Source organism: Solanum dulcamara, chromosome 1 (assembly GCF_947179165.1).
Source record: "Solanum dulcamara chromosome 1, daSolDulc1.2, whole genome shotgun sequence".
NCBI lineage: Eukaryota > Viridiplantae > Streptophyta > Magnoliopsida > Solanales > Solanaceae > Solanum > Solanum dulcamara.
In genome coordinates, this window is record NC_077237.1 from 30894327 (window position 1) to 30904427 (window position 10101).

General features: G+C 38.1%; 1 pseudogene; it reads left to right on the forward strand.

Annotated features, from left to right (window-relative positions):
- Positions 1-8228: 8228 nt before the first annotated feature.
- Positions 8229-8348, forward strand: LOC129904619 (5S ribosomal RNA; annotated as a pseudogene).
- Positions 8349-10101: the final 1753 nt, after the last annotated feature.

A 10101-nucleotide genomic window follows, 5' to 3' on the forward strand; every position in this document is an offset into this window, starting at 1 on the left:
ATACTAAGGTTAGTGACTTTCGACTTTCCCATTTCTAAATCCACAACTAAGCACCCATAGGAATCAATTCCTTACTCGCCTTCCTCTACTAGTCTCGACTAGTCTTGTAGTTAGTTATGGAGTTAATAAAAATCGGGCAGCACCTCCCCTATAACATGCCCTATCCGAATTTACAATTAGATACCTAATTAATACATCCAACCAAAAACAACAACCTGCAGCCCATATACAAATAAAATATGGCAACATTTCACCACATAAGCTCCACACAACTTTCTTAACATTATGATACCAAAATAGGATTTTTAGTCGCTATTTCGTAAAACCTTTAACAGTACGAAGCGGGGGATCATGTGTCTGCAACCACCATCTCCCACACCTCTTTTAGAATGCCTTTAGTCCCTGCAACACACCACCACACACCTGCAGCAGCCCCCACATGCACAACTCCTCATTTCGACTACAATTTAACTATAGCTATTCCAATTTAGTTCATTTCGAATGTCAAGCATTTTTAGGACATTCTTACACTTCCAGAAGCATACAAGGTTTTTAATACACCCTATAACAACACCATAAACTTTAAATTGAAATAAAATACCTTACCTTTCTCGAAATTGGCCAAAACTCCCCAAAACCCGCCTCGGAAAACCTCTTGATGTGCTGAAACGGAGTGGACTGTTTGTTGTCCATTTGGTCTGCTCCAAACATTAAATTTACATTATTAACACCCTCATAAAATTTCCAAAACCTTAAAAAATGTGGGAGAAGAGAATCAAGCCATAGCTTATCAAACGGCTTCCCAAACTTGCTGAAAATTAACTTCGGAACCTCCTTGACGCGGCTGAAATGTTGTGGCTGCTTGTTACTCATTTTTACTGACCCAAATAGGTAAGTTACGTTATTAAACACCTCCAATTGATAGAATAATACCTTATATAATTAATTTACGGAGAGGAATCGGGTTGTACCTCTTTTTTCTCCCTAAACCGTCACCCTTTTCCTTTAGCTTTTAGGGTTTCTTTTCCTTTGCTTTTGCTGCAGATTTTTGGATAGGAACTGAAGTATAAGTCCCTATATATATATATATATATATGTGTGTGGTATTAGGAGGTGACACATGTCATCCCCATAGGCTGACACGTGTCCAACCCCTATTGGGACACGAATCCATGCTATCAAGGAGGGTCTGCCAAGTGTCCTTGGTGGGACCCACCCCCAAGTAGGTGGGTCACCTACTTGACCCTAAGTAGGTGGGTCATCTTCTTGCTTAATGTGGTTCCACTTGTCGCTCCTCCATTGGCTGCCATGTGTTGTCTTCTCCTCTTCCTCGTGGGTTCATAATCTTGTCCTATTTTAAGAGCCCATGTAATCCTTGCTACGCAAAATTGGTGTGTACTCAACTAGTTTAAGTATGTAAGACTTCTAAATTAGTAGCTTACATAGGTAAATTGAGTCCTACGACTAATTACTTGGCCTCCAACTCCTTTCAACTTCTCTTGACCCTATTTTCAACCTTCCCTACTATGGGGTATCCCGCTCTCCCTTTCTTAGATTTGTTTGATAGTGTCATAGCTTATGTGGCTCACATGATAACTTCTAAGAACTTAAGGAACATTCTAAGCTCAAAAGTGTAGGGTGTAACATCAACCTACTACAAGAGTTTGATATTCAGAAGTGAATAAGAGATACGGATTACATTTAGGAATTAAAAGTGGAGTTACCCCAAATCTTGTATCACATTTTACTTACAATTAGGACATGCCAAAGGAAGAGAAAGAATAATATTTACCTAGTCTCTACCTTTCCTCAAGGAGTCATCATTATATATATCGTACGCAGCCCAGCATGAGCTCGGTATCATAACCTTATTATTGCATTACCTTACCATCATAGCACCACACTTATGTCAGAGACATATTAAGAGAAAAGAAGGGTAGCTCTACGTACTTATGCCAAAACATGCCAAGAGAAAGGAGACAACTTCACATACTTACTACTCTCCATCATATAGAAGCCTTGAGAGGCAATAACTCAACTAGTATATGAATTCTACCATCGAGAAGTGAATAAGACTTATGAGTCATACTTGGGGTTATGAGCCCATTTGGATGGGCTTAAAAAAAGTAACTTTTATGTATGAAGTACTTTTAGAACTTTAAAGTGCTGAAAGTTATTTTTATAAATAAAAAGTTGAGTGTTTGGATAAAAGTGCTTAAATGAGGAAAATGATGTGAATTTTAGGGTTAAAAGAATAAAAATGGTAGTTTGAGAATTTAGTTAAAATATAAGGGATATAAAAGTAATTTTCATGGTCAAAGAAAATGACTTTAAGCACTTAGAAAAAAAAGTTAGGAATCCTAACTTTTCATTTTTGATTGACTTTAAAGACTTTATGGCTTAAAATTAGCATTAGGCAAACACGTCCAAAAACTAAAAAAGGGGCTTTAAGTTGGTTTTGACCAACTTAAAGCACATCCAAATGGGCTCTATATGAATGGAATTATCCCCACATTTCGTATATCAATCACTTAAATCTAAGACATGCCAAAAGAAAGAAAGGGTAAGCTTAACGTACTTATGCCAAAGACATTCCAAGAGAAAGCTTCACATACCTTTTTCGGGATTAATTGAAATCCGACTTGCCTTGATACCTATTTAACCTATTTTACATGAAATTAATACTAATATTAATAGTATTTCACTTTCCAATATACCACTCTACAACCAAGTACTAATAGGAGTCATTTCCTTATCCATTACCCTCGACTAGTTTGTTACTAGTTCCGATGCTACCAAAAATCGGGCAGTATTTTCCCTGTAACTTCAACATCCCCGAGGTTTCTACTCGGCCATAGTTTCAACAACCATACCAAAAAAAAATAACCAGCAGCATATATACAAGTAAACCACCTCAACATTACACAATACAACTCCAAACAACTATCTCAAAACTATGGTACGAAAATAGAGTTTTTAACCTTTATTTCGTAAAACCTTTAACAATACGAAATAGTGGGTCGTGTAGCTACAAAAAGAAGTACCAACACCCCTTTTAGAAAACTTTACATTCCTGCAACACGCCATAGAACCAGCTACAACCGCAACACCATAATCACAACACACTACTCGACTTCGATTTAACACTAGCGACTTCAATTTAGTTTGTTTCTAATGTCAAGCATCCTTATGCAATTTTTCCACTTCTATACTCATTTAAGACATGTAATATACCCCATAAAAACATCATAAACTTCAATTTTAAAGGGAAAGTCTTACCTTGTCCGAAACTCGCCAAAACTCACCTCGGAAGCTCTTCTAGCGTGACTGAAACTTCGTGGTTGTTTGTTGTCCATTTGGGGATGCTAAAAAACACAAATTTACATTACTAACACCTTCATACCTTCGGGGTATAACCCATATAATTAATTCATAGAACAGAATTGAAGAACTTACCTTTTTCTCCTCCCAAAACTATAAGGTCTTTCTTCTTTCTAGCTTAAGTTCCTCTTCTCTTCTTTTTGTTTTTCTAGACTATTCCTGGATGAAGATGAGATTTATAGGATAAATATGAACTTAAAGTCATAAATTATATATATATAGGCCACTTTAGGAGGTGACATGTGTCAAGCCCCAAGTGGTGACATGTGTCAAGCCTTCATAGGGCAAATACACCACCTCCTCCACTTAGGGGATGCCACATGGCAGGTGGGTCCCACCCCCTTGATGCTACTACTTCCATGTGGAACCTCCATCTTCTGACACGTGGCATACTCCCATGCTGCCATGTGGCACTCTCTTCTTCTTCTCGTGGGTTCGTAATCTCGTCTTGCTTTATGAACTTATGTAATCCTTGCTACGTAAGCTTGGTATGTACTCAAGTAGTTTAAGTATGTAAGATTTCCAAGTTGGTAGCTTACGTAAATAAGTCATATCCTATGACTCATCATTCGATCTCCAACTTCTTTTGGATTCTTATAACTCTATTTCCAATCTTCTCTACTATGGGGTATCACATTCTCCTTTCCTTAGAGTTGTTTGATAGTGTTATAGATTATCCGGCTCACATGGCAACTCTTAAGAAGCTTAAGAGTTCTTAAGATGTCTTAAGAAGGTTTTAGAAGGTTTAGGAAACTTTAGGAAACCTTAAGAAACTTAAGAGTCTTACGATCCTTCCATGAAACTTAAGAGCCTTTCAAGAGACTTAAGAATGTGTTCCAAGGTACAAAAGTATGGGGTGTAACATCCTTCCCCCCTTTAGAACATTTTTCCTCGAATCTAAACCAAAACCTTCCTCAAGATCTTATACAGACTATATGGAGAGTTTCTCTGTTCCATTGCAATAACATATACTTTCATCGAGCCATCACTATCAGAGTACCAAAGGTTGGGATTACCTGCAGCATAAGGAGTAGGTATGGATACTTGTATTTTATTTCCTCCTCCATTTCCCAGGCTATCTCTTTATGATTTTTATTTCTCTACAATACCTTAATGGAAGCTACGTCCTTAGTTCACAATCTTCTACTTCACCAACCCAGGATGGCGATAGGTTGCTTCTCATAGGATAACTCCTCTATGACCTAGATACCCTTTATGGGATATACCCGGGTTGGATTACCAACATACTTGCAAAGCATTGATACATGGAAGACTGGATATACCGCTTCTAGATTCGCTGTAAGTCCAGCTCATAGGCAACCTTACCTATACGGTGGCGGATCTGATAAGGTCAATGTATCTAGGACTAAGGTCCCCTTTCCTACTGAATCTCATTACTTTCTCTGTGGGGTGGGGGGTACCTTTGAAAATTCCCAATCATTAACTTGAAACTCTAGAAGTTGATGTCGATTACTTATGTATAACTTCTACCAACTCTGAGCTACTAACACTCTCTCCTGAATAAGCTTCACCTTCTCGATGGCTTATTAAACCATGCCTGGGCCCATTAGTCGCGTTTTACCAACATTAACCCACCAATTGATGACCTACTCTTTTTGCCATACCAAGTCTCTTTCAGGGCCATTTGGAGACTATAATGATAGTTGATATAGTAAATACTCTTGACAGTTAGTAGGCAATTATCCAAGCTACCTTTGGAGTCAACCTTATAGGCTCGCAACACCTCTTCTAGCATTTAGCTAGTAAGCTTAGTCTGTCTTTCGGTCTGAGGGTATAATGGTGTACGAAGACCTATTTGTCTTCCCAATCTCTTCTTGGACTGATCTTTAGTAGTTAACTATAACTCGGGCTCCTTCGTCTGAGACAATAGCTATGGGAACTCCATAAAGTCTCACCACCCTCTTGACCTATAATTTTACATAATCTCGACGGGACAGGTTATTATAACCCATATTTTGCAAATTTGGACATCTTGGGATAATTGTAACAAGTTAAGGATAATTCTATGTTTTGATCTTGTTTGATACATAAGTTGATTATGAAAATATTGATGTAGAAATATTGGAAAAGGCCAAGGGCAAAATTGAAATTTAAAAAAAAATAAGAGAGGCCCAAACAAAATACCCAAGTCCAAGTCATTCATCCATGTGATGAATGAATAAAAAAGGGCACTTAGTCATAAACCTCTAGAACCTTCAAGAGAAATTGAGAAAGGAGAAGAACAAAAAAAAAAGAGGAGTTAGAGGCTAAGTAGGGAGTCGTAGGACCCGAATTACTTGTGTAAGCTATTACTTTGGATGTGTTACATACGTAAGCTACCAACTTGGAAATTTTACATACTTAAGCTACTTGAGTACATACCAATCTTACATAGCAAGAATTACATAGATTCATAAAAGAAGATGAGATTATGAACTCACGAGGGGGGAAAAAAAGTAACACATGGCAGCAAGGGAGAGTGCCACATGGCAAAAGCTGGTTGTGCCACGTGGCAGTAGCTGGAGCAAGAGGGGGTGGGCCCCACATACACGTGGCAGCCCATGAGTGGAGGAGGTGGTATGTTCGCCCAATGAGGGCTTGACACGTATCACCACTTAGGGGTTGACATGTGTCACCTCCTAAGGTGGCCTATATATATATATATATATATATATGTGTGTGTGTTTTTTTCATCCTTATCAAGAAAGTCATTTCTTCAAGAAAACTCTATTTTGATATCCTAGTTTTGAGCTAGTGGTTTGGTGTTGTATTGAGTAATGTTGAATTGATTTACTTATATATATGTTGCTGGTTTTTATTATTGGTATGGTTGTTGACATGGTGGCCGAGTTGAAATCTCGGGGATATTGAAGTTATAGGGGAGATGCTGCCTGATTTTCGGTAACTTAGGAACTAGTAATGAACTAGTCGAGGGAAATGGATAAGGAAATGACCTTTATGGAGAATTGGTTGTAGAGTTGGAATTGGAAAGTTAAAGGTCATTAACCATAGTATTACTTTCATGTTAAATAGGTTCAAGAGACGACGAGGCGAACGTGTTAAGAGTAATCCGTAAGAGGTATGTAAAGCTAATACTTTCTTTTGGCATGTTTTGGGAACAAGTAGCTAAAGCTAATCTTTCTTTCTTTTTTGGCATGATCTTTATGAAACAAATAGATGAAGTACATAAGCTTATTCTTTCTCTTGGCATGTTTTGACGTAAGTATATAAAGCTAATCTTCCTTTTCCGCATGGTTTTTATGAAACAAGTATATGACTTTTATATGATTCCAAGGAAGTTCCTATTCGTAAAGCCGCTAGGATGGCCAATTTCTTGACTTTCAAAAGATATTTTGTTATGCCTTGATATGTGTATATGATTCCAAAAGTTCTATTTTGATATAACCCATAGTAGCTTTTAAAAGGTACTTGATATGACTCCTGTCTTGATTTTTGGAATGATAGCTCATTTTAAGTACCCATCGAATCTCAAATATGATTTAAATTGCATCTAGTTTCTCACTACTCCACTCGTGGATGCCTCAATGTTTTTTCACTAAGCTCGGGCCAGGTTTGTTATTGTGGTACCTCTCTGCATTATTTACCATGCCCCAACATGATAGGGCAGGTATGCCCTGTATATGGGTTTATGGAGGTATGTTGTGCCATGTACACATATGGTGATGATATGATATGATATGATTTATTATGGAGATATTCCCTACTCTGGATGTATGCCGTGCTGTGGCGCCAGTGATGGGGTGGCGACCATAATTTGTTCACCGAGTCCCATAATAGGGCCGGATATGGAATATGTTTTTCTACATACAATATTTGTAGTTATAAAAAACATTTTGATATTCTGCATATTTTGCTTATTTTTGCACCTTCTATTCTGGTAATGGCTTTACTTATTACAGTCCATTCTTTACATACTCGGTACATTGTCCGTACTGACCCCTTTTCCTCGAGGGTTGCGTTACATGTATATAGGTACAGATGCTCGGTTTGCTGATCCACTCGCTTAGGACATCCACCCTGTTGGTTGGAAGTGCTCCTTTGTACGGAGCCCTATTTTGGTACTAACTTTTCTGTTGTACATTTATACATGCTGGTTAAGGGCATAATGGGGCCCTGTCCCATCATATGACTAGGTTATCGTTCTATAGAGGTCTCTAGATTTGTGATATGGGTTATGTATATATTTTTTGGGCTTTGTATTCGGTGATAGCCTTAACGGACCTCTTATGCTATATCTATTCTTATGCGCTCTCTAGTGACCCCTTTTTGATTTCTACTTTTGTTTATTCTGCTAACACGCTAAGTAGGGCTAAGGGTACATATGGGTGCCCAACTCGGGCACCATTCATGGCCTACGGAGTTGGGTCATGACACAGGTAGTCCTTGATTGAAGGAACATGGGCTGATATTGTTAATTTGTAGATAACATTCCATATTGAATTATTTGTCTAGAGAGTGCAAAGTGAGTCTTGTAGTCAAGGTCGTATTATGGAATGTTTGACCTCGTATATTACTTCTTGCCTTCTTTAGATGACATCAACTAGTACCCTCGTCTTTTGGGTTTTGCTTTTTGCCCATCTGAGTTGGCTACCAAGTTGTGCTGAAGTCCCCTCACACAATGACCTGTATAGCCGTTCCGAGGTTTGCCCTATCATTAATTGGTATTATGTTGAAGAACTATGGCATACAAATATGTCATCTTTTAGTAATCGGCTAATCCTGCTTGTTTTGCTTAAGCTCTTTTACAATTCCCATATCATAACTTATAACACTCTACGTACATAATCTCGTATCATCGTTTCACCACTAGTTCGGATTCTTCCATCTTGTGCGATTATAACAGCACTAACGCACCGGATCCTACCAGAATTCTGAAGTTAAACATGCTTAGACGAGAGTAGTACTAGGATGGGTGACCCCCCTAGGAAGTCCTCGTGTCACGTTCCATTGTCATCCTTGCAATAATGTGTAAAGGCACTCATCTTAACCTAAGATTTACCTTAGCGTCTTCCCGCTAGTATTCATATTTCACCTTTCCCTCTCTTCTTTTCTCTTACAACTGGTGTCAGGGTAGATATTTAATTCAACCATGATTGTGTCCTTTTTGGCCATTTGATTTAACTTCTCTTTATATTCCTTTGTAACGTCTCCAAAACATCATAACTCTTTTCCATCATGTACTCCTCCACTTGGTCTTATGATGTATATAACTATTCGTAGGTTGCACAACTACTCTTATACCACTAGTATGAGGTAAACACAATCTTTTCATCTCCCGGTCCGTCTTGCTTTACATATCGACTTCACACTAGGACTTGCTCGTGCTAATGCTATTTCGTCCTACTTCTTTCTTTTCTTCCTTTACGTACTCCTTGGTCTCCTTATTTCCTACCGTAGGAGATTTTCTATTCTCCTTGCTACTTGTACGTCCTGATATCAACGACCAATAAAGTTGTTGCCATACCTTAATCTATACTCAAACACGGCCCTACTACCCTTTTTGCGGCCCTTAGTTTGCTCAGTCCTACTCTCTTATCGAATTTACCCCTTTTTATAGGCACCCATGATTCTTCGCACGGTCTCAAATACCGCAGCTTCTATCTATTTATTGTTGGCCTTAAGCTCTTGCTAACTCATGCTAGTATGGGATCTCACTTAAAATTTAAGCGGTCCTGTCTATATGTGATAGTGTCATTTGACTTCCTCTCATGCTTATATTTCTCTTATCCACTTCCCCCCTTTAGGGTACCCATGTCATCCTCTATTTATTTTCAACTATTCATATGCATATAATTTTGTTCCAACATATTTGACATACTGCACCATGTCTACACCTTCTGTTAACTCATCTATACTTTAGGTTGCCCTTGTAAGAAATCTTAATATAACCATGGGGTGCTCAGAATTCTCAATAACTAGTACCCAATCTAGTCCAAGTACTAGTACTAGAGTCATATAACTAATGTAGTAGTTTAGCCGAAGCCACATTTCATTCATCCCAATCAGTACGTCACTAGTGCTTATAATCATGTCCGATTCTCCATTTGGGGCACTTATACTATGATGACACGTATCTCACATTTTTTATCACATTTTTTTCCCAATGGATACCACTTGTTCCTTTGATAATTTCACAATGCCTCAATTGTTTTGCAATTTCTATTCCCTATCTTCGAGGGATCCCACTATTTTCCAATGTTTAGGTACATGTACACAATACCCTTCTCTACTTCATGAGCTTTCATCCTTATCATTACCGTGGAGACGATCTCTCAAGATATGTTACAACCATATATCTCATTCTCTTTCTATTTCTAAAAAAAAAATCAGCAGAGTTTCCTCTATATTCCTTACTATCCCAAATCTGCACTTAGGAAATACCAACAATACCTCACAAGGCCAACATATATTTATTCATATCACATCCACACATAGCTTTCAATATCAATAACCGTATGAAAATAATAGACTTACCTCATGTGTCCAACTCAAACCGCATTTGTTACACTTTCCTGTCTACTTTCCTTTCAATTCTCAATTTTACATTTCAAGCTCACTACCTTACTCAACATATCTCTTTCATACCTTTGCTTACCTGTGTGCTTTGTCAATCCTAACATCGTCAATTACTTTCTTCTATTGATGCCTCCCTTCTGTTTAAATCCAAGGTTAGTATCACGACCCAACCCCGTAGGCCAT